Source organism: Rhinoderma darwinii, chromosome 1 (assembly GCF_050947455.1).
Source record: "Rhinoderma darwinii isolate aRhiDar2 chromosome 1, aRhiDar2.hap1, whole genome shotgun sequence".
Classification (NCBI taxonomy): Eukaryota; Metazoa; Chordata; class Amphibia; order Anura; family Rhinodermatidae; genus Rhinoderma; species Rhinoderma darwinii.
This window is the reverse complement of record NC_134687.1, coordinates 474732796-474754728: the sequence shown is the minus strand read 5'-3', so window position 1 is coordinate 474754728 and position 21933 is coordinate 474732796.

Genomic DNA, 21933 nt, shown 5'->3' with positions numbered 1-21933 from the left:
ATATTCAATCCAGTGAGACATTGTTTTACTAGTTTGTGAATAATAAAAAAAATAAAACTCTTAGGTTTATAGCTTTGATGTTAGGAAATCTGATGGAGAACATGTAAAACCCTGAGGAAAATACCATCTTCAAAGAGAACGCTACAGGACTAGCAAAGCATAGCAGTTAATAGTATTTTTATTTGGCTGGTGGAGACATTGAAACAACATTCCTGACTACTTGGATTTAAAATACAAATTGTACAATCTCAGCAATTTAGTAAACCACTCGAGATACCAGATAGCTGGATTTTTGTTGAAAGGACCTTTTCGTCTCCACTGTTGACAGCCATATTGCCAGTTTATTACAACATATTCAGCCAAGTCTCTGTTTCTACATTATATTTTCTGTTGTATTAGCATTCTCCCTGGAATTTACATACACAAAACCATTAAAGGCAAATTGGAGAAGTAAGCAGCAATAAAAGAAAAATTGCAAATACAATTTCCAAAAACCGTGGCAAAATAGAGCGGTTTTGCCTTGAATCCCAACAAAAAATGCAATTTGATTGTGACAAGAAACCCAGCCTCACCATGATTTGTTCATTTTTATATAACGTCACTTTCTAATGAGTTTTTTTTTTCTATTCCCAATGACATTGAGCTATCTTCTCAATATATACTTAATCAGGGATTGTGTAAAAGTTGTCCTCATTGTCTTTTGCTAGGCCAAACATAAGCTGCACAGTCTAGAGGTCCTATTACAACAGCCGATTTTGGCCCATGCAGCGAGTGCCGTTCAACAAGACATCGTTGATAGGCGCTCGTTTGCTCCTGTCACAAGGATCTATGTATGGGCATGAGCGGTCGTTATGCCGATCACTCATCCCTATACGTTATTATCATGTTGGCAGTGCGTCTCCCTGTTTATACTGGGAGATGTGCTGCTTACAACGATAATATTTTACTTTTTTAGAACGATACGACCAGCAGATGCTCGTTCATCTGCTGATCCCTGCCCTGTTTACACAGGGCAATTATCGGCAACGAGCATTCTATGAAGGGTCGTCTGCCCGATAATCGCCCAGTGTAAATCCCCCTTAAATCTTCTGCATGCAGTAACTTCCTCCCTTGATGATGTTATTAGTAAAGCTTTATCAAATAAAGCAGATTTGTTGCAGAAATGTCTGTGACTATGCCATTCATTTAAATGGACCTCACAGAAATCCATGCACGTGCAGGAAGAAAAAAATAATAATTCAGATACATGGAATAGATTTTTTAGTCGCAAAAATTTCTGCAACAAGTCTGCCACATGTGAACATACCCTAAATTACATTGCCCTGCATGTAGAGCTGCCAAGTAGTTAACTGGGGAACTATCAGTTCTTATGTGTAAATTATTTAAGGTGCTTTATATGATCACATGTATTTTTTTAATTTAAGTTTTTATGAATTGACTGTATATGTTTATATTAGTGGCCTGAAACCTGTGGCTCTTCAGGTGTCAGTCTGATGATGGCAACTTGCTAAACGGCAATGATTCTCCATGTGAAGACTTAGCTATCAGGAAGTCCTGAAGGCAAAGCTCATTAGAAAAAGTATGCAAAATAGCTCTCCTCTAGAAGAAAGGCTAACCAGAACTCTACTCTGTACTGACAAGGAGCAATAACTCCAAAACAGTACTGTCTACCAGCAGGAACGGTTTTAGACAAAGGCCCCATGCACACGAACGTGCTTTTGCGGCCACAATTCCCCCGAAAATCCACGGGAGAATTGCGGCCCCATTCATTCCCATGGGGCCATGTACACGACCGTGGTTTCCACGGTCCGTGCATGGCCCCGGAGCCCGGTCCGGGCTCATTGAAAATAATGACATCCCAATAGAATATGAAGATAACTACCATGGATAGTAAAAAATATACATCTTTATTATTACATAACGATACATGGTATGACAATAGTAAGTACAATAAGAATAAAGCGGATCATATATCAAGAGAAATAGCAGTCAGGTACAGATGACAACATACCATGAGGGAAACAAGAGACAACCAAACTCAGGACACGTCCCAGTACTAACATGCCATGAATACAAGTATGATAGAGTGCCAATAGGGTATAAAAAATATATATATGACTATATCTGTAAAAGGAATGCTGCCCGTTGCAAAATATGCATAGAAAGTGCCCGCTAAGGATAAACAGCGCATATGCAGACCAAAATTACAGATAGATGCCAAAAAGAATAAATGTGAAAACCAACAGACATGATGAAAGCAAGGGACGTGAGGAGATGGCACAGAGACGCCTCGACGCGCGTTTCGCTGCGACCGGCTTCGTCAGGAAGCTGATCATCATTAAAAACCGGGGGTTTATATATTGACACTAGGAATAACTGATTCATTGGTGGCACCTATGGAATGCATGTTCAAAGCGGTGCTCAGTAGCCATGCTGCAAACACTGCATCACCAGGAAGCGCCAAGATGTCCACATCATGACGGTGCGTCTCAAATGCTGAAACGCACGTCACCATAGTAACGTAAACAAACAGATCAGGCACTCCGGGATGCAGTGCCCACAGCGCATGCGCCAATGAGTGTCTGTGCAAATAGAGCACAGAGACCATCAAGGAATGGATGGTAATCTGATATACACGCACTTAATTGGATACTGCTGCATGATGAATGGATTTACCAGCAAAAGAATAAATAATTAATAATTTTATATTATTAAACATAATAAATAGGGAATATATATGAATACTTATACAAGAAATATATATAAAATAGAAAGAGGAAACCCATACATGAAATAATCAAAACAAATAATAAATGAGACAAATAAGTAGAACATATGTAAATGCAATAGAATATCATGAAATACAAATAATAAATACATTAAATAAATAAACTAAATATGAATATATGCAATAGGTGACACAAAAAATGAGTATGTGTAAAAATACCAAAGTGTGAAAAAGTATATTATTAACTGAATAATAGAGAATAAAAGAATGTGAGAAAAAAATAAAAAAAATAAAAAAATTAAATAAAGTGTGAGCAAAAATTATATGTAATGAAATCAAATAAAATAACAAAATGAATAGTGATGGTGAAGGGTAAAGATGAAAATGAAACGTAAATGAATACTAAAATGCATTAAAGTGCTCAAAAATATAAAAACTATGATAACGCATGAAAAAAAGGGAGGCGTTAATATGTGCCAAAGCAAACATGTATTATGCATACATTAATATATAGTTCACATACAAGAAATCCAAATATATAATACAACACAAATAGTTATAAAATATATAGGAAAATATGTGAAAAAATAATAATAAATATAAAAATTAAAAATTAAAAATATATAATAAAAAATAAAAAATAATAAATGAAAAATAAAAAATATATGAAATAAAAATGAAAAATATCAATAAAAAATAAAATAAAAAAATAAATAAAAAAATATATAAATATAATAAAAATACAAAAATATATTTTTTTATATAATGACAAATAAAAATAAAAATAAAATAATAAGAAATAAATAAATAGACGAAAGACAATAACACTGAGCAGCATGTCCAAGAATGATGGTCACTCGCAGTCTTCGCAAAGAAGGATGTATACCTCACAGGATAAATAATGACATCAATGGAACCAGCAACACTAGAATATCACAGAACTAAAATTAGGATAACGGAATATTAACAATATATAAACAATCCCCCAAAACTAAAATTCGCGCTGCTTATGACAATTTATAGGAAAGGTTTGAAGCTAGTGGCCTCATTGAGGCCAAAGGATGTAGTGGTATTTAGCAGAGTAATCCACTTAATTTCTTTTTTCAGGAGGGCTTTACGAATATCGCCACCCCTACAGCCCAGGTTGACCCTATCAATGCCCCGAAATCTTATACCACTAGGGTCACAATAATGATGTTGATGGAAATGTCTGGGAATCGGCTGTAGTTGGTCAACATCTTTGGCATTGCTTGCTGTACGGATCTTACTAACGTGTTCAAGTACACGTGTCTTGAAAGGCCTGCTAGTCATTCCTATATAGATCAAATCACAGGGGCATGTTGCAAAATAAATCACAGCCTCCGTTTTACAGGTTATGTTGAACACAATCTTATATTCCCGATCTTTTTTGGAATCATAAAAAGAGGATGAACGTATAATAAATTTGCAGGCAGCACAGCTGCCACAATTAGACTATCCCCAGGGTGGACCACGACTACCAAATGGACTCATTTGGGTCTTGGAAATATAATGACTAGAAGTCAAAAGATCACGCAGATTTTTCGATCTCCTCCAAGTAATGGAGGGATAATTCGACAGGCAAGTGGATAGATGTAGATCCGTGAGGAGCACATTCCAATGCTTCTGCATGATTTAGCGAATTTCAACCCATTGAGAGTTGAATGTTGTGATAAACCTAACATTAGGATCAAAAATCTCTTTGGACTTGGGTTTACTCACCAGTAATCCCTCACGTGGTGTTTTTTTAGCTCTGAGATACCCACGTCTTATATACTAAATCTTTGAAACAAGTAAGCCCTATAGTTTAATTAGCTCTCAGGCAAAATGGTATTTATCCTCCTAAATGTCCGCCCTATGGATGTTAGGCTATTGGTGACTCACACCTGTATAAGCACTGTTCCTGATAGTAACCAACCAAAGGCTATTCAAGCGCTCTAAAAAGTGCGACCCCTGGTTGATTTGAGTCTGAGTCCTGTATTTTATATATCCCTATAATCTAGCTTTGATATGAACACACCCTTACTGTATCAATAATGCAGTCAATTCAGAAGGCGGTGTGCAGAGAACTGCATAGCTGATTTCTAGCACCTACAGGAGTGTTGCAAGCCCCAAACCAAAGCATTTGTCCCCCCTCTCACACAAAATTATCTATATACATATACAGTTATTAAATCATACCCCTATACAAGATGAAATATTACCTGCATACTGTTACTAAATAATACCTCCACACCAATACCACATAGTGACTGACTAATAACCCCATTCTGTTACTGAATAAAAACCACTATACAAAGACCAATATTACCACCATGAAGTGCCCATATAGTGGTAGATGACAGTTATACGCAGTAGCTCTGCAGACGATAGAAGTTATTACAGCAGATTTATATCTATTGACTCACAGGTGATGTTTTCTCTGGTTAGGGCCTGTTCACATCAGTGTTGGCTTTCCGTTCCGGGGTTCCGTCAGAGGTTTCCGTTGGCTGAATCCCACAACGGAAAGTCAAACTGAAACCACAGCTTCCGTTTCAGTCACCATTGATATCAATGGTGACGGAAACATTGCTAATGGTTTCCGTTCGTCACCATTCCAGCAGGTTTCCGTTTTTCTGATGGAATCAATAGTGCCGCTATTGATTCCCCAATTAAAACGGAAATCTGCCGTAATGGTCACGAACGGAAACCATTAACAATGTTTCCGTCACCATTGATATCAATGGTGACAGAAACGGAAGCTGTGGTTTCAGTTTGACTTTCCGTTGCGGGGTTCACCCGCCGGAAACCTCCGTCAGAACCCCGGAACGGAAAGCCAACGCTGATGTGAACAGGCCCTTAGAGTATTTCACTTTCCCTTTTGTTCACCATCTGGCCCAGACCACTGTGACGACTTATTCCAGCCACGACTCATCTTTGCAGAATTTGACACACAGAAATGTTGGTTTCTCGCTTTTCAAGCAGCCACCACACCTATACCCCATCCTCTAAACAAACTTGTAATCCACAGTGCCCCAGATGGTAATAATGATCCCTCAGTGCTCAACATAATAAAAGTGCCCCATCAGTAACTCTGCCCCCTTTGTGCTCCCACAGCAGTAATGCCCCCTGTAGATAGCGCCACACACAGCCCCCTGTAGATAGCGCCACATTCCTCCCCCTTATATATATACTGCCACATAACCCCCCTTATGCCTGATTCACGTGAGCGCTGTGCATCTCGGACATAAAAAACTGCAGTTTTTCACGTCCGAGGTGCATCCAAGCTCAGCGCTGCTGGACACGATGTAACACATCCCCCATAGATGAGAGTCTATGGAGGGATGCACGAAAAGAACGGACATGTCCTATTTTCGCACGGACCCTTCACACGGTCCATTGAAACAATCGCTGCGTGAACGGCCACATTGAATTACATAGGTCCGTGGGACGGCCGCTGTTTCAACGGCTGTCCCATGGACGTTTAACACGCTCGTGTAAATAAGCCCTTAGTAGATAGTGCCACACAGCCCCTCTTGTATATAGTGCCACACAACACACCATTAGTAGATAGTGCCACACAGCTCCTCTTGTATATAGTGCCACGAAGTCCCAACTCCCTCCTATAGTGCCACTCCCTTGTATATATAGTGCCACACAGCCCCCCCTTGTATAAAGTGGCACACAGCCTTGCTTGTATATAGGGCCACACAGCCCCCCTTGTATATAGTGCCACACAGCCCCCTCCTTGTGTCAGGGATCATTACTATGTATATTGTTTGAAAAATATTATCCTCACACATATGTATATACATTTCAGTTCTTTGTGTAATATACTGATATATATATAACAAGTTCTTTGTTCATGTTGGACACACCTATGGAAGACACCGCCCCCTGGAATGCAAAGAGGAGTGTGCAGAAGAATGTACAGGAAAACTTACAGCTGAGGAGCCAATGGGATTTAAGCAAGTCCCACATCTATAGGGAGGGGCAATAGATAGGTATAGATCAGCAGCACAGGATACATTTTTCAAGAGGGTGCACGTCTCCTGGGTCACAGTCCGAGTGACCCCTCAGTCAAGACAAGGAAGAAATGGAGACAGCACTACCGAATTTTCAAAGTGAAGATCCTTTTATTCCACGGTGCAACGTTTCAGCTCAATACGAGCCTTTCTCAAGCATAATAATGTGACACACAGAGCGCATATATATGCAATACAGGGTCATAAAGCCAATTACATACATATAATAAACTTGTGCAATAATGCTACAACAGGTATACAAAATTTTTATATCAATAGGATCCCCTATGGATGTGCTAATACAAGAATAGAAAAATAAATTAAAAAACATTACATATACATAGTATAAATAGTGCATTCACTGTAATAAGGCCAATCAATCAGATGGGCTACATGTGTATAATGACATGTGGTAGTGTAAGAAAACAGGTGTATAGAATAAAGTTAAAAACATCTTACCCTCGCTGGATCGGCTGATAGCGTTGTGCACTTTCTTACTACATGAAAACTAAGCATTGCGTAATCCTAGCACCTGTGTGTATGAGTCATCGCATGATACGTCATTATACGCATGCGCATTGTCTACCAGAGGCGCTAGTCGCCATATTGAAAGAGGGCTATACACCCACAAATGTTTCCCATGGATGACGTCGGATCCTGTCCGTCTCAACTATGAGTCATTGGACATATCGTAGATTCGCATCTGCGCAATGCCCATTAAGGATCGTCGGACCCATTTTGAAAGAGGGCAACATCACTACATATGTTGCACATACATCCCATCCACTATAGAGTCTAATTGGTCAAATATAAAACGATGTGAACTATATATACTATCTCTGTAAACTGAGAATAAATATTATGTCTCAGACCAATAATCCTTATACCTCATCTATAATGATGGGGATTTAGGAGCACATATGGGTATATATAAAGCTCATAATATACAGACACAGAGATTTACACATCGTCTTAGAGATACTGTGGACGGAAGACATGAATAACATATATGAGAAAACTTTTCAAAAAATAGGATGCATATAATCAGGTATAAGAGTAGTGCAAATATACAGCCTCAACCGATCCTTGAGGCAAATCTTGAGAGTAATATCTAAGATAAAGAGAAAAAGGAGAAAAATGTATAAAATAGTTTGTAGGACATTGACAATATATATCAGACCTAAACATTGTAAATAGCATATAAAATATAATTATAATATAGATATGGTCAAATTATTTCCTATTCTCCCAATGCACAGAGGAGGGGGAGGAACAAGGGGAAGATGATAAATGCACGGGCAGATGTTCAAATCAGAATGTACCACTGGGTTATCTAGAGAAACTTGGAAAGATCTTGAAGTCTATATTAAGACCTCTAGGGGATAAGGTGTCTAATTTAAAAATCCATTCCAACTCCAATCTTTTCAGTTTGGAGATCCTATCTCCACCTCGTCTATGGCGCGGTACATGATCAACAATATATAACTTTAAAGTCATTCTCGCCATGGTTATTTTCCACAAAATGTTTAGGTAATGGTAGGTCAATTTTCTTGGTACGAATGGTGGACTTATGGTTGTTTATACGTTTTCTGCAATCTAGAGAGGTTTCACCTACATACAATAATTTGCAAGGACATTGGGTGATATATATTACATGGTCCGATTTACATGTAAGATGATGTTTAATTTTGTAGGTAGAACCTTTAATAGGATGGGTGAACACCTCGCTCTTAACCATATTCCTACAATTATTACAACCTAAACACGGGAAGCAACCAAATTTTTGGGGGGCTAATAAAGACTGATAATTCTTAGTCAAAGAGCCCACATCAGCATGTACTAAACGATCTCTCAAATTTTTGGTCCTGCGATAGGCTATACGTGGTGGGACCTCAAATTCCGGGATTTTATCAAAAGAACTCCTAAGTATCCCCCATTCTTTTTTAATGATGTTGGCAATATCATTGCTCTTATGAGAGTATGTAGACACCAGTGTTAGTCTATGGGAGGGTGATTGTTTACGATTTTGCAGAAGATCATATCTCGAAATCCCCTCCACTTTAGATTTTTTATTGTCCAATAGTTTTTTAGGGTACCCCCGATTCCTGAATTTCTGAGACATATCACTCAACCTGACGTCGAGAGTTGAAGGATCCTGCACAATCCTTTTCACCCTCAACATCTGGCTATAGGGGAGAGAAGCGATCATAGGGTGGGGGTGACAGCTTTCAAACCTCAGTAAATTATTACGATCCGTAGGTTTACTGTACAAATCTGTTGTAAGTTTATGTTCCTGAATATAAACTCTAGTGTCAAGAAAATTTAGAGATGTTGTTGAAGAATCCATAGTGAATTTAATATCATCATCTATATTATTCAGAAAGCTAAAGAAACACTCCAACTCCACTTGAGTGCCTGTCCAGATGACGAAGACGTAGTCTATGTATCTCCACCACCTCAAAACCTTAGTGAGGTGGGGAGAGACATAGACGGCGCCTTCCTCCAAAGCTGTCATAGACATATTTGCATATGTGGGAGCCACGTTAGATCCCATGGCCGTACCCCTCCTCTGTACATAGAAGGAGTCACCAAATAAAATAATTTTCTGTAAGGACAATTTCCAAGAGACACATAAGAAGGTTAATACATTCATGGGTATAGTTAGACTGTTGTAACGCTTCAGATACAGTATGAAGGCCTCTCGTGTGGTTGATTGAGGTATAGAGACTGCACACATCAAATGATACAAGTGTGCAGTCCCCCGTCAACTCAACCTCATTCAATTTAGTCAAAAAGTCAGTGGTGTCCTGAATATATGATTTAGCATTGGTGGCAAAATCACGTAACATTTTATCTAGAAAAATGGCTATCGGTGAAAAAATGGAACCGCAACCCGATATAATCGGTCTGCCCGGAGGGTCTACCAATGACCTGTGGATTTTTGGAAGACAGTACAGCACAGGAACCACCGGATGCCGCACCGTCATGAAATCCAACAGGTCACCATCAATGATACCCGCATTATGGGCCTCAACCAATATTGTATCAATGGTATTTTTGATTCTAAATTTAGGATGCCCGGGAAGTGGCTCATAAACATTAATATCTGACAATTGTCTAGTTAATTCAGCCAAATAGTGCGATGTGTCCATGACCACCAAGGCACCACCCTTGTCCGCGGGCTTGATGGTCAGGGACACATCACGAGAAAGGCCATCAACCGCCACTATCTCATCCCTCGTCAAGTTGGGAGGACCTACGAATCTACCATTGTCACTCTCTCTCAAGGTACGAATACGATTTTTCACAATATCAATAAATGTATCAATTGCAGGTTCATTAATAAAGGGTTGATGTACACTTTTTTTATGTAGCCCAATCTCTCTTAGTGTGATTTCAGTATGATGTACAGATCTAGTGTCAAAATTTTTACCGGCAAACAATACCTTGAATTTTATTTTACGAAAAAAGTCAAAAAGATCCAGTTCTAATTGGAACCAATCCACACTAGAAGTAGGACTAAATGATAATCCCTTATTCAGGGCTGAAATTTCCACATTAGATAAGTCACGTGATGATATATTTACCACAAGATTTTCTATGGATTTATGCTGACTTTGTGTTCCTTGTTGACAAATTGACGGTCCCTCTTTGCTCTGAAGGCTCGGGTCCTTGTGCCACCTTCTGTGTTTGTGTCCCCCTCTTCTTGGACGTCGATGTCCAGATTGACACCTAAAAAACCAGTAGATGTTTCAATATTATCAGTATCGGACGTGTTGGAGAAGCGTTTTCTTCTTTTCATATAGTTGGTATTTGTATTACCCTTATTGATGGTAGGGTCTCGTTGCCAATTATAGATCTTCCCGGATTCATAATCCTCGATGTCTCAATGCCATTTCTGGCGTTTGGCGTTCTCACCATTTAGGCGAAATTTCTGCATTGATTCCACTATACGTAACTTGAAATTCTTCAGATCATCTTCAGACTGGAGAGTTTTGAGTGTATCATCCACAGCTTGCATCCGCATCCTGATCTCACATAGCTCTTTTTGGAGAAATTCAATATTCAGCAACATGATATCTCGTGAATATTTATTTGCGATCTGTATTGATCTTTGACAGAAATCCGCATTATTGGAAAATAGATTTGGTGCCAGGTGTGAACGCATCCCACGGGGTATGCGATTGACTTTGCAATACTCGCCCAAGGTAATCAAATGCAATTCCACTGTAATGGCCTTTTTGGACTCATTCTCCCATTTCCTTTTAATGCTTTCCACAGCCGGTACACTGAGAAATGACACCTCTCCCGGTAATCCCCGTAAAATTCTACTCACATCCTCCTCAGAGTAGGAAAATAAAGTGGATTGAGGTTCCATGTAACCTTCAGGATCTTTGCAAATGAGTATCCGTGCACGCTTTTGGGACTCAGCAATAGATAGGTATAGATCAGCAGCACAGGATACATTTTTCAAGAGGGTGCACGTCTCCTGGGTCACAGTCCGAGTGACCCCTCAGTCAAGACAAGGAAGAAATGGAGACAGCACTACCGAATTTTCAAAGTGAAGATCCTTTTATTCCACGGTGCAACGTTTCAGCTCAATACGAGCCTTTCTCAAGCATAATAATGTGACACACAGAGCGCATATATATGCAATACAGGGTCATAAAGCCAATTACATACATATAATAAACTTGTGCAATAATGCTACAACAGGTATACAAAATTTTTATATCAATAGGATCCCCTATGGATGTGCTAATACAAGAATAGAAAAATAAATTAAAAAACATTACATATACATAGTATAAATAGTGCATTCACTGTAATAAGGCCAATCAATCAGATGGGCTACATGTGTATAATGACATGTGGTAGTGTAAGAAAACAGGTGTATAGAATAAAGTTAAAAACAACTTATCCTCGCTGGATCGGCTGATAGCGTTGTGCACTTTCTTACTACATGAAAACGAAGCATTGCGTAATCCTAGCACCTGTGTGTATGAGTCATCGCATGATACGTCATTATACGCATGCGCATTGTCTACCAGAGGCGCTAGTCGCCATATTGAAAGAGGGCTATACACCCACAAATGTTTCCCATGGATGACGTCGGATCCTGTCCGTCTCAACTATGAGTCATTGGACATATCGTAGATTCGCATCTGCGCAATGCCCATTAAGGATCGTCGGACCCATTTTGAAAGAGGGCAACATCACTACATATTTTGCACATACATCCCATCCACTATAGAGTCTAATTGGTCAAATATAAAACGATGTGAACTATATATACTATCTCTGTAAACTGAGAATAAATATTATGTCTCAGACCAATAATCCTTATACCTCATCTATAATGATGGGGATTTAGGAGCACATATGGGTATATATAAAGCTCATAATATACAGACACAGAGATTTACACATCGTCTTAGAGATACTGTGGACGGAAGACATGAATAACATATATGAGAAAACTTTTCAAAAAATAGGATGCATATAATCAGGTATAAGAGTAGTGCAAATATACAGCCTGAACCGATCCTTGAGGCAAATCTTGAGAGTAATATCTAAGATAAAGAGAAAAAGGAGAAAAATGTATAAAATAGTTTGTAGGACATTGACAATATATATCAGACCTAAACATTGTAAATAGCATATAAAATATAATTATAATATAGATATGGTCAAATTATTTCCTATTCTCCCAATGCACAGAGGAGGGGGAGGAACAAGGGGAAGATGATAAATGCACGGGCAGATGTTCAAATCAGAATGTACCACTGGGTTGTCTAGAGGAACTTGGAAAGATCTTGAAGTCTATATTAACTGGACAGGCACTCAAGTGGAGTTGGAGTGTTTCTTTAGCTTTCTGAATAATATAGATGATGATATTAAATTCACTATGGATTCTTCAACAACATCTCTAAATTTTCTTGACACTAGAGTTTATATTCAGGAACATAAACTTACCACAGATTTGTACAGTAAACCTACGGATCGTAATAATTTACTGAGGTTTGAAAGCTGTCACCCCCACCCTATGATCGCTTCTCTCCCCTATAGCCAGATGTTGAGGGTGAAAAGGATTGTGCAGGATCCTTCAACTCTCGATGTCAGGTTGAGTGATATGTCTCAGAAATTCAGGAATCGGGGGTACCCTAAAAAACTATTGAACAATAAAAAATCTAAAGTGGAGGGGATTTCGAGATATGATCTTCTGCAAAATCGTAAACAATCGCCCTCCCATAGACTAACACTGGTGTCTACATACTCTCATAAGAGCAATGATATTGCCAACATCATTAAAAAAGAATGGGGGATACTTAGGAGTTCTTTTGATAAAATCCCGGAATTTGAGGTCCCACCACGTATAGCCTATCGCAGGACCAAAAATTTGAGAGATCGTTTAGTACATGCTGATGTGGGCTCTTTGACTAAGAATTATCAGTCTTTATTAGCCCCCCAAAAATTTGGTTGCTTCCCGTGTTTAGGTTGTAATAATTGTAGGAATATGGTTAAGAGCGAGGTGTTCACCCATCCTATTAAAGGTTCTACCTACAAAATTAAACATCATCTTACATGTAAATCGGACCATGTAATATATATCATCCAATGTCCTTGCAAATTATTGTATGTAGGTGAAACCTCTCTAGATTGCAGAAAACGTATAAACAACCATAAGTCCACCATTCGTACCAAGAAAATTGACCTACCATTACCTAAACATTTTGTGGAAAATAACCATGGCGAGAATGACTTTAAGTTATATATTGTTGATCATGTACCGCGCCATAGACGAGGTGGAGATAGGATCTCCAAACTGAAAAGATTGGAGTTGGAATGGATTTTTAAATTAGACACCTTATCCCCTAGAGGTCTTAATATAGACTTCAAGATCTTTCCAAGTTTCTCTAGATAACCCAGTGGTACATTCTGATTTGAACATCTGCCCGTGCATTTATCATCTTCCCCTTGTTCCTCCCCCTCCTCTGTGCATTGGGAGAATAGGAAATAATTTGACCATATCTATATTATAATTATATTTTATATGCTATTTACAATGTTTAGGTCTGATATATATTGTCAATGTCCTACAAACTATTTTATACATTTTTCTCCTTTTTCTCTTTATCCTAGATATTACTCTCAAGATTTGCCTCAAGGATCGGTTGAGGCTGTATATTTGCACTACTCTTATACCTGATTATATGCATCCTATTTTTTGAAAAGTTTTCTCATATATGTTATTCATGTCTTCCGTCCACAGTATCTCTAAGACAATGTGTAAATCTCTGTGTCTGTATATTATGAGCTTTATATATACCCATATGTGCTCCTAAATCCCCATCATTATAGATGAGGTATAAGGATTATTGGTCTGAGACATAATATTTATTCTCAGTTTACAGAGATAGTATATATAGTTCACATCGTTTTATATTTGACCAATTAGACTCTATAGTGGATGGGATGTATGTGCAACATATGTAGTGATGTTGCCCTCTTTCAAAATGGGTCCGACGATCCTTAATGGGCATTGCGCAGATGCGAATCTACGATATGTCCAATGACTCATAGTTGAGACGGACAGGATCCGACGTCATCCATGGGAAACATTTGTGGGTGTATAGCCCTCTTTCAATATGGCGACTAGCGCCTCTGGTAGACAATGCGCATGCGTATAATGACGTATCATGCGATGACTCATACACACAGGTGCTAGGATTACGCAATGCTCAGTTTTCATGTAGTAAGAAAGTGCACAACGCTATCAGCCGATCCAGCGAGGGTAAGATGTTTTTAACTTTATTCTATACACCTGTTTTCTTACACTATCACATGTCATTATACACATGTAGCCCATCTGATTGATTGGCCTTATTACAGTGAATGCACTATTTATACTATGTATATGTAATGTTTTTTAATTTATTTTTCTATTCTTGTATTAGCACATCCATAGGGGATCCTATTGATATAAAAATTTTGTATACCTGTTGTAGCATTATTGCACAAGTTTATTATATGTATGTAATTGGCTTTATGACCCTGTATTGCATATATATGCGCTTTGTGTGTCACATTATTATGCTTGAGAAAGGCTCGTATTGAGCTGAAACGTTGCACCGTGGAATAAAAGGATCTTCACTTTGAAAATTCGGTAGTGCTGTCTCCATTTCTTCCTTGTCTATAGGGAGGGGCATGTGTCTTCTCTGTGTGTGTTTCTTTGTTCTGAATAAAGTTTAGTTCCTCCTGACTGAGAGAGGGAAAGCTGTACCAAACATCTGTGTGGTGTACTTCTCTCCAGGCATGCCTTCAGCTTTCAATTTACAGAGGTGGTTATTCGGTGTGAAATACGGACCTGACATTTGGCGCCCGAACGTGGGGCCTCACTCGAGGAAATATCAAAATCCGGACAATCGACAATCACAGGGTGAAACAGATAACTCAAAGTTGCCCACTGAAGGAATTTGATCACCTCCACAATAACACGGTAAGCGAATTGATTTTATAAATCTTCGTCTTATCTGTGTTAGTGGACAGTCTTGTGGCGATCTGTAGAACCCTTTTGTTGATTTCCTGGATTATCTCAGGCGACAGAGGTGATATTTTCCGCTGTAAGGTTGAAGACCTGTGAGACCTTAGTCGCGCCCGACTAACCATCCTCTGGGTAATTAGAGTCTAAATAAAAGATTATATTACCGACCGGAGGGCTGCAGACTGTGAAATTGTAATATTTTCAGCGAGGCCAGAGAGTCTAATTAAAGATTTTTTTATATCCTAGCGAGATGTAATAAATTACATTGCAGACTAGAGATGATACTATTTCGGCGAGACTTAGCATTGCAGACTGTGAAATTATAATATTTCCTGCCAGACCAAGAGTTGTGGACCGAAGATTGTTATATAAATTACGTGTATAATATAGACTGTTAGAATGGATGGTTTACGGTCCATATTCAAATCTCCAGGATCGTCCGTAAAATGGAAGGTAGTAAGTTGATGGAAAGTGCTTTAGTGGGATTTGTAGAAGAGGAAGTTAGGAATAAGAAAGGTATTATATGTATTAGAAAACACAGGACCAGCCGACGCCCGGTAATGGTGTCCGTACCTCATGTTGAGTGTGTCCTCATTGTGGGTGGGAAACCACCCCCCCTTCACAGCTGAGCAATGTGTTTTCAATGCGAGAGGCCCAACCAAATCAGTATGAAATAATCGCCTTGTTAATTTTGTCATTTGTAGTGTTTTTTTTTCTATTTACAGAAGTTCCAGTCTAGTTCACTGATGAAACAACACGTCATCATAATATAGAGATGGTGGCCGACAGATTGTACTGTTACAAATTATGTGGTTGATATTTTGAACGTAGATATTTCCTATACAATGGTGTGATGAATGATTGCAGATACGTATGTTGTTTTGCCGGCATTGAAAGTGTTAAGATTGTGAGACTAGACGCTGTTAGAAGCTGTGAGTGTGTGACCCCCCTCCCTCTCCCCTGTAGTGTGCTGTGTTTGGGTGGAGGAGGGGGGCTGACTGGGTGCAGTCTGCAGGGCTGATGGGACAAAGGGATTTCAATATGCACTGCTAGATATATATCAGTAATGTCTACAAACCTAAATAAATTTCTTCTCTTTGCGCATGCGCTGTTGTTTATAAAAGTTACCATAATTATGTGTTATGATGTGATCAGATTTCATGTGTTTTGATGTTAATTCAGATGTATTAAACTATAGATACTGTGAGACACGGGGTTTTGAAAATGTATGTGCCCCCCACCGTTCCCTATTTTTATATACAGTTTATTGGTTTGCAGTAATTAATGTTATCAGATATAATATTTTCTGTTTTATTGAATAACTAACTACAATTGTTTTGTTTTTGATTTCACACTTGAGTCATGTCATTGTAAAGATAACATGTATTTTCGTCAGGAAAAAAAAGTCATTTATGTTTCAGGCTGTTGTACATTACAGGGGGTTAAACTAGTGTTATGTTGAGATGTAGTTTTGAACGCTGCTACATTACGTTCGCAGAGTCCACAAAGGGGGGAAGGGTGAAGGAACTGATCAGGTACAATTTTGGTTTGTTTTGAATTAATTAATTTGGTTTCAGGAGATCTACAAAATGTGTAAGAGACCGGAGCTGGAGGTGCTCGCTGAGGCTGTAACCTGGCAGAAGGTAAGACGGCCGACATTTACACTGACTCTAGGTACACTTTTGGCATCGCCCACAATTATGGGCCCATTGGTAGTAGGAACTTTATTGGATCATCGGGTAAGCCAATTGAGAGAGCGAGAGAAGACAGACCTGACAACAAGGATATGTGCAGCCAGGTGTCAGTAAATTGGCTTGTCCCTGGATACAATAATACCACCACTAGGTTTGTAGCAGCCGGCGTGATGTGCGCACGGCATGACATAGGTAAAACAGCAAAGGTACCTGTGAAAAGTGCAGCCCGGCCAGATTAACAGTCCCAGCGACTGCAGAACATACAACTACCCGAGGTAGAAGTGTATGACAATGTGCTCGTGTGTGTAGATCTGTTCTCAGGGGGGGCCTGAAGCCCGGTCTGTATCTTCCCCACTGCAGATGTTGTGTGTAAGTGACGGGGGAACAATGTTATCCCAAATATTGACCTGATGTTTGTACAATGATAAGATGTCAGCAGTTCTCTAGATGTTATTCCAAAGTTAGTTTGTTTAATAATTGTATTTAAGAAGTGTTGTGGGAATATTAAATACTGAGGTTAAGTTATATGTAAAGTTCTGGACCAGCCTTAGCATTGGACTATTAGAGTCATGCGTCAGATAAAAGGTACAGAAGCGGAATATTCCCATTCGAAAACATTTTTGTTTATTTTTATTTTTGTTGTGAAAGGGAAATTTTAGAGCAGAGAATTCTGTGCAGTGTATATATGTGTATATATGTGTATGTATAGATATATATATATAAAGAAAAGAGGAATCAGTTTGTAGGTATCAGTTTTAGTTACTGACCAGTGTGAACGTTTAACATAAATCTGTCATTGTTAATGTTTTTCTTCAAGTTAATTATCTGATTAAAATCAATTACTGATTAGGCTATCAAAAGCTTGTTCTCCACAGGAAGAGTCCAACTGGGAGCGGAAGGCGTGAGAACCAGATTCTGACAGAATGTGAACGGATAAAGGAAGGTAAACCGGTACCACCCAAGGCACTCTTGATGGCATTTGTATTGATGGTGTATGACCTCACATATGCCCCAAGACTGCAAGGATCGATGTGGTAAGATCTAATTGGCATGCCCCAGGTTTTACAGCTGATGCTGCTAAATTCTGTTAGAGCTGTTTGATTTGCCTACAGAACAGTCCTGGCAGACCGGTGCCAACCTTATCATACCCGCCTCACACGAAGAGAACCGACCTTGAGAGGCCTTCCCAGGTAGAACGAAACGGATTAGAGTAAGAAAAATAGGTTTAAGAAACTTGTCAGATAAACATGTGGAATCTGTGTATGTTTCTGTGAGGTGGAGATGTTCTAGGCAATCAGCTGAGATCAAGGTACAAATCCTGCTGAAAGATTATCACCAAGTGCAAATGAAATGTACCCAATAAATGACACATCTTCTAGGTGCCCTGTCCATTGTAACAGAGAAGTTTTTCCTTATATAGAGGTGTTTGATGTCATTTAGGGGCCTGACATTATTGTATGTACTTAGAACAACGTTTATAGTGTATGCGGATGATGTTATCACCAGATTAGTATTTATTTTAACAATTGACAAGAGTTGGGGGTCCCCAGCAAGTGCCAGTAAATATGAACTAAGAGACTTTTAACACGATGAACTCCATCACTGAGATGCGGCAGGCGCAGCCTGAGCCACTACAACGCGCTTATCATGAACTGACGGCAGTGTAACAATTCTAAGCGGCCGCCCAGACAAGTAACTTGCCAGAGGAAGAGTACAGATGCGGAGGGTTTGATAGTCACAATACAACTCCACTAATCCGCCTATGTGGGATCTCACCCCAGGCTCACAGCATGAGGTGCTATGTACAGCCTGATGACGTAAACTAAAGGAGACGGTGTCGGACAGATGAGAAGGACCAAACACAGTCCTGCTGACATCAGCAAAGTTCAAAGTAAAGACCAAAGACCTGAGTGAATCCATCAGCAGGATCAAGTGTTTTGATAAGTAAGTGGCTAGGAGGGGGTAATAATAACTCCCCCACTGGACACCAACGTAGTCTGACTCCACAATTGTGTGGGTTACCCTGAGGGTGACAGTCAGTGAAGAGCAGAAGACAGGAGAAGAAGAAGACGATGGTGTACAGGACTGGCAATGAACTGATGGGACCCGAAACCTGAGGGTGATAGCATTATGATTATTAGTTGAGGCCCTATTGTTTATAATGTCTGAGGTTTATAATTATAATGTGTGTAAATATGCCATGGTGCTGCAAATTACAATCTGAGGAGTTTTATGTGAAGGTGTGAGGTGAAGGTCACTGTGCTGCCCATGACCTGTCATATCTGCAGGGGTAAAAGTCCCATTAGGACAGTAAGTGACAGTGCGACAGTTGTTACTATTAATAAAATGTAGACCGGATTAATTATATATATATATTACAACCAGCAGCGGTTTGTAGATTATATCAAGACAACCATCCTGTATCCAGAGGAGAATAGGGAAAGTTAGGAGCACTCCGACACCTTGGAAGTCCAGGTACAAAGGGGGGTTACTCATCAGGAGTAGCTCGTCTCAAGCTGGTGAAGAAATCCAAAACTCCTACCCGCCTGGTTCGAGTGGTTAGTGGTAGGTTGATAGGCAAGACTCAGGGATAGAGTAATAATATTTTTAGGGGGGACTGTCAGGGATCATTACTATGTATATTGTTTGAAAAATATTATCCTCACACATATGTATATACATTTCAGTTCTTTGTGTAATATACTGATATATATAACAAGTTCTTTGTTCATGTCGGACACACCTATGGAAGACACCGCCCCCTGGAATGCAAAGAGGAGTGTGCAGAAGAATGTACAGGAAAACTTACAGCTGAGGAGCCAATGGGATTTAAGCAAGTCCCACATCTATAGGGAGGGGCATGTGTCTTCTCTGTGTGTGTTTCTTTGTTCTGAATAAAGTTCAGTTCCTCCTGACTGAGAGAGGGAAAGCTGTACCAAACATCTGTGTGGTGTACTTCTCTCCAGGCATGCCTTCAGCTTTCAATTTACAGAGGTGGTTATTCGGTGTGAAATACGGACCTGACACTTGTATATAGGGCCACACAGCCCCCCTGCCTTGTAGATAGTGCCACACAGAACCCCCCTTGTATATAGTGCTGCACAGCCACCCTCCTTTGTATATAGTGCCACACAACCCCCTCCCTTGTATATAGTGCAACACAGCACCCCCCTTTGTATATAGTGCCACACAGCCCCTCATCCCTTGTAGATAGTGCCACACAGAACCGCCATTGTATATAGTGCTACACTGACCCCTCCCTTGTATATAGTGCCACACAGCCCCCTCCTTGTATATAGGGCCACACAGCCCCCCTCCCTTGTATATAGTGCCAGACAGTGCCCCCCTTGTATATAGTGGCACACAGCCCCCCTTCCTTATATATAATGCCACACAGCGCCCCCCTTGTATATAGTGCTATATAGCACTCCCTTGTATATAGTGCTACACAGGGCTCACCCTTGTATATAGTGCTACACAGGGCTCCCCCTTGTATATAGTGCTACACAGCGCCCCCCTTGTATATAGCACTACACAGCGCCCCCTTGTATATAGTGCTACACAGCCCCCCCTTGTATATAGTGCTACACAGCGCCCCCCTTGCAGATAGTGCTACCCAGCGCTCCCCCCTTGTATAGTGCTACACAGCACCCCCTTGTATATAGTGCTACACATTGCCCCCCCATTGTATATAGTGCTACACAGCCCCCCTTGAATATATTGCTACATAGCGCAGCCCCCCATGTATATAGTGCTATACTTCGCTCCCCCTTGTATATAGTGCTACACAGCCCCCCCATTGTATATAGTGCTATACAGCCCCCCTTGTATTTAGTGCTACACAGCGCTCTCCCTCCATTGCATATAGTGCTGCACAGCCCCCCATTCTATATAGTGCTACACGGCCCCCCTTGTATATAGTGTTACACAGAGCTTTCCCCCCATTGTATATAATCCTACACAGCCCCCCATTGTATATAGGGCTACACAGCACCCCCCTTGTATATAGTGTTACACAGCGCCCCCCTTGTATATAGTGCTACAGTGCTCCCCTCTTGTATATAGTGCTGCACAGCACCCCTTTGTATATAATGCTTCACAGCGCCCCCTTCTAAATAGTGCTACACAGCGCCCCCCATTGTATATAGTGCTACACAGCCCCCCCTTGTATATAGTGCTACACAGCGCCCCCTTGTATATAGTGCTACACAGCACACCCCCCTTGTATATAGTGCTACACAGAGCCCCCCTTGTATATAGTGCTACACAGCCTTCACTTGTATATAGTGCTACACATCGCTCCGCCCTTTTATATAGTGCTACACCGTGCCCTCCCCTTGTATATAGTGCTACACAGCCCCTCTTGTATATAGTGCTACACAGCCCCCCACTTGTGTATAGTGCTACACAGGCCCCCATTTGTATATAGTGCTACACAGCACTCCCCCATTGTGTATAGTGCCACACAGCCCCCCTTGTATATAGTGATACACAGCGCCCCCTGTTGTATACGGTGTTACACAGCGCCCCCCTTGTATATAGTGCTACACAGTGCCCCCCTTGTATATAGTGCTACACAGCACTCCCCTTATATATAGTGCTACACAGCGCCACCCCCTTGTATATAGTGCTACACAGCGGCCGCCCCTAATTGTATATAGTGCTACACAGCACCCCCCCCCCCGGTATATTGTCAGACAGCCACCGAAACATTTTTTTTAAACTTTTTTACTTACCTTAACCTGTTCCCGCGACGGCCGGAGCGATGCAGTACCTCCAGACGGAACGCATGCGCAGACCAGCGTGATGCAGTTACATCATCACGCCGGCCTGCACAGGGAGTCTTCCCAGCACCTTATAGGCTGCAGGCCTAACGTGGCCTGCAGCCTACAATATTAATTTGTATCTGCGTCCTGAGGACGCAGATACAAGTGACTGTAGCTG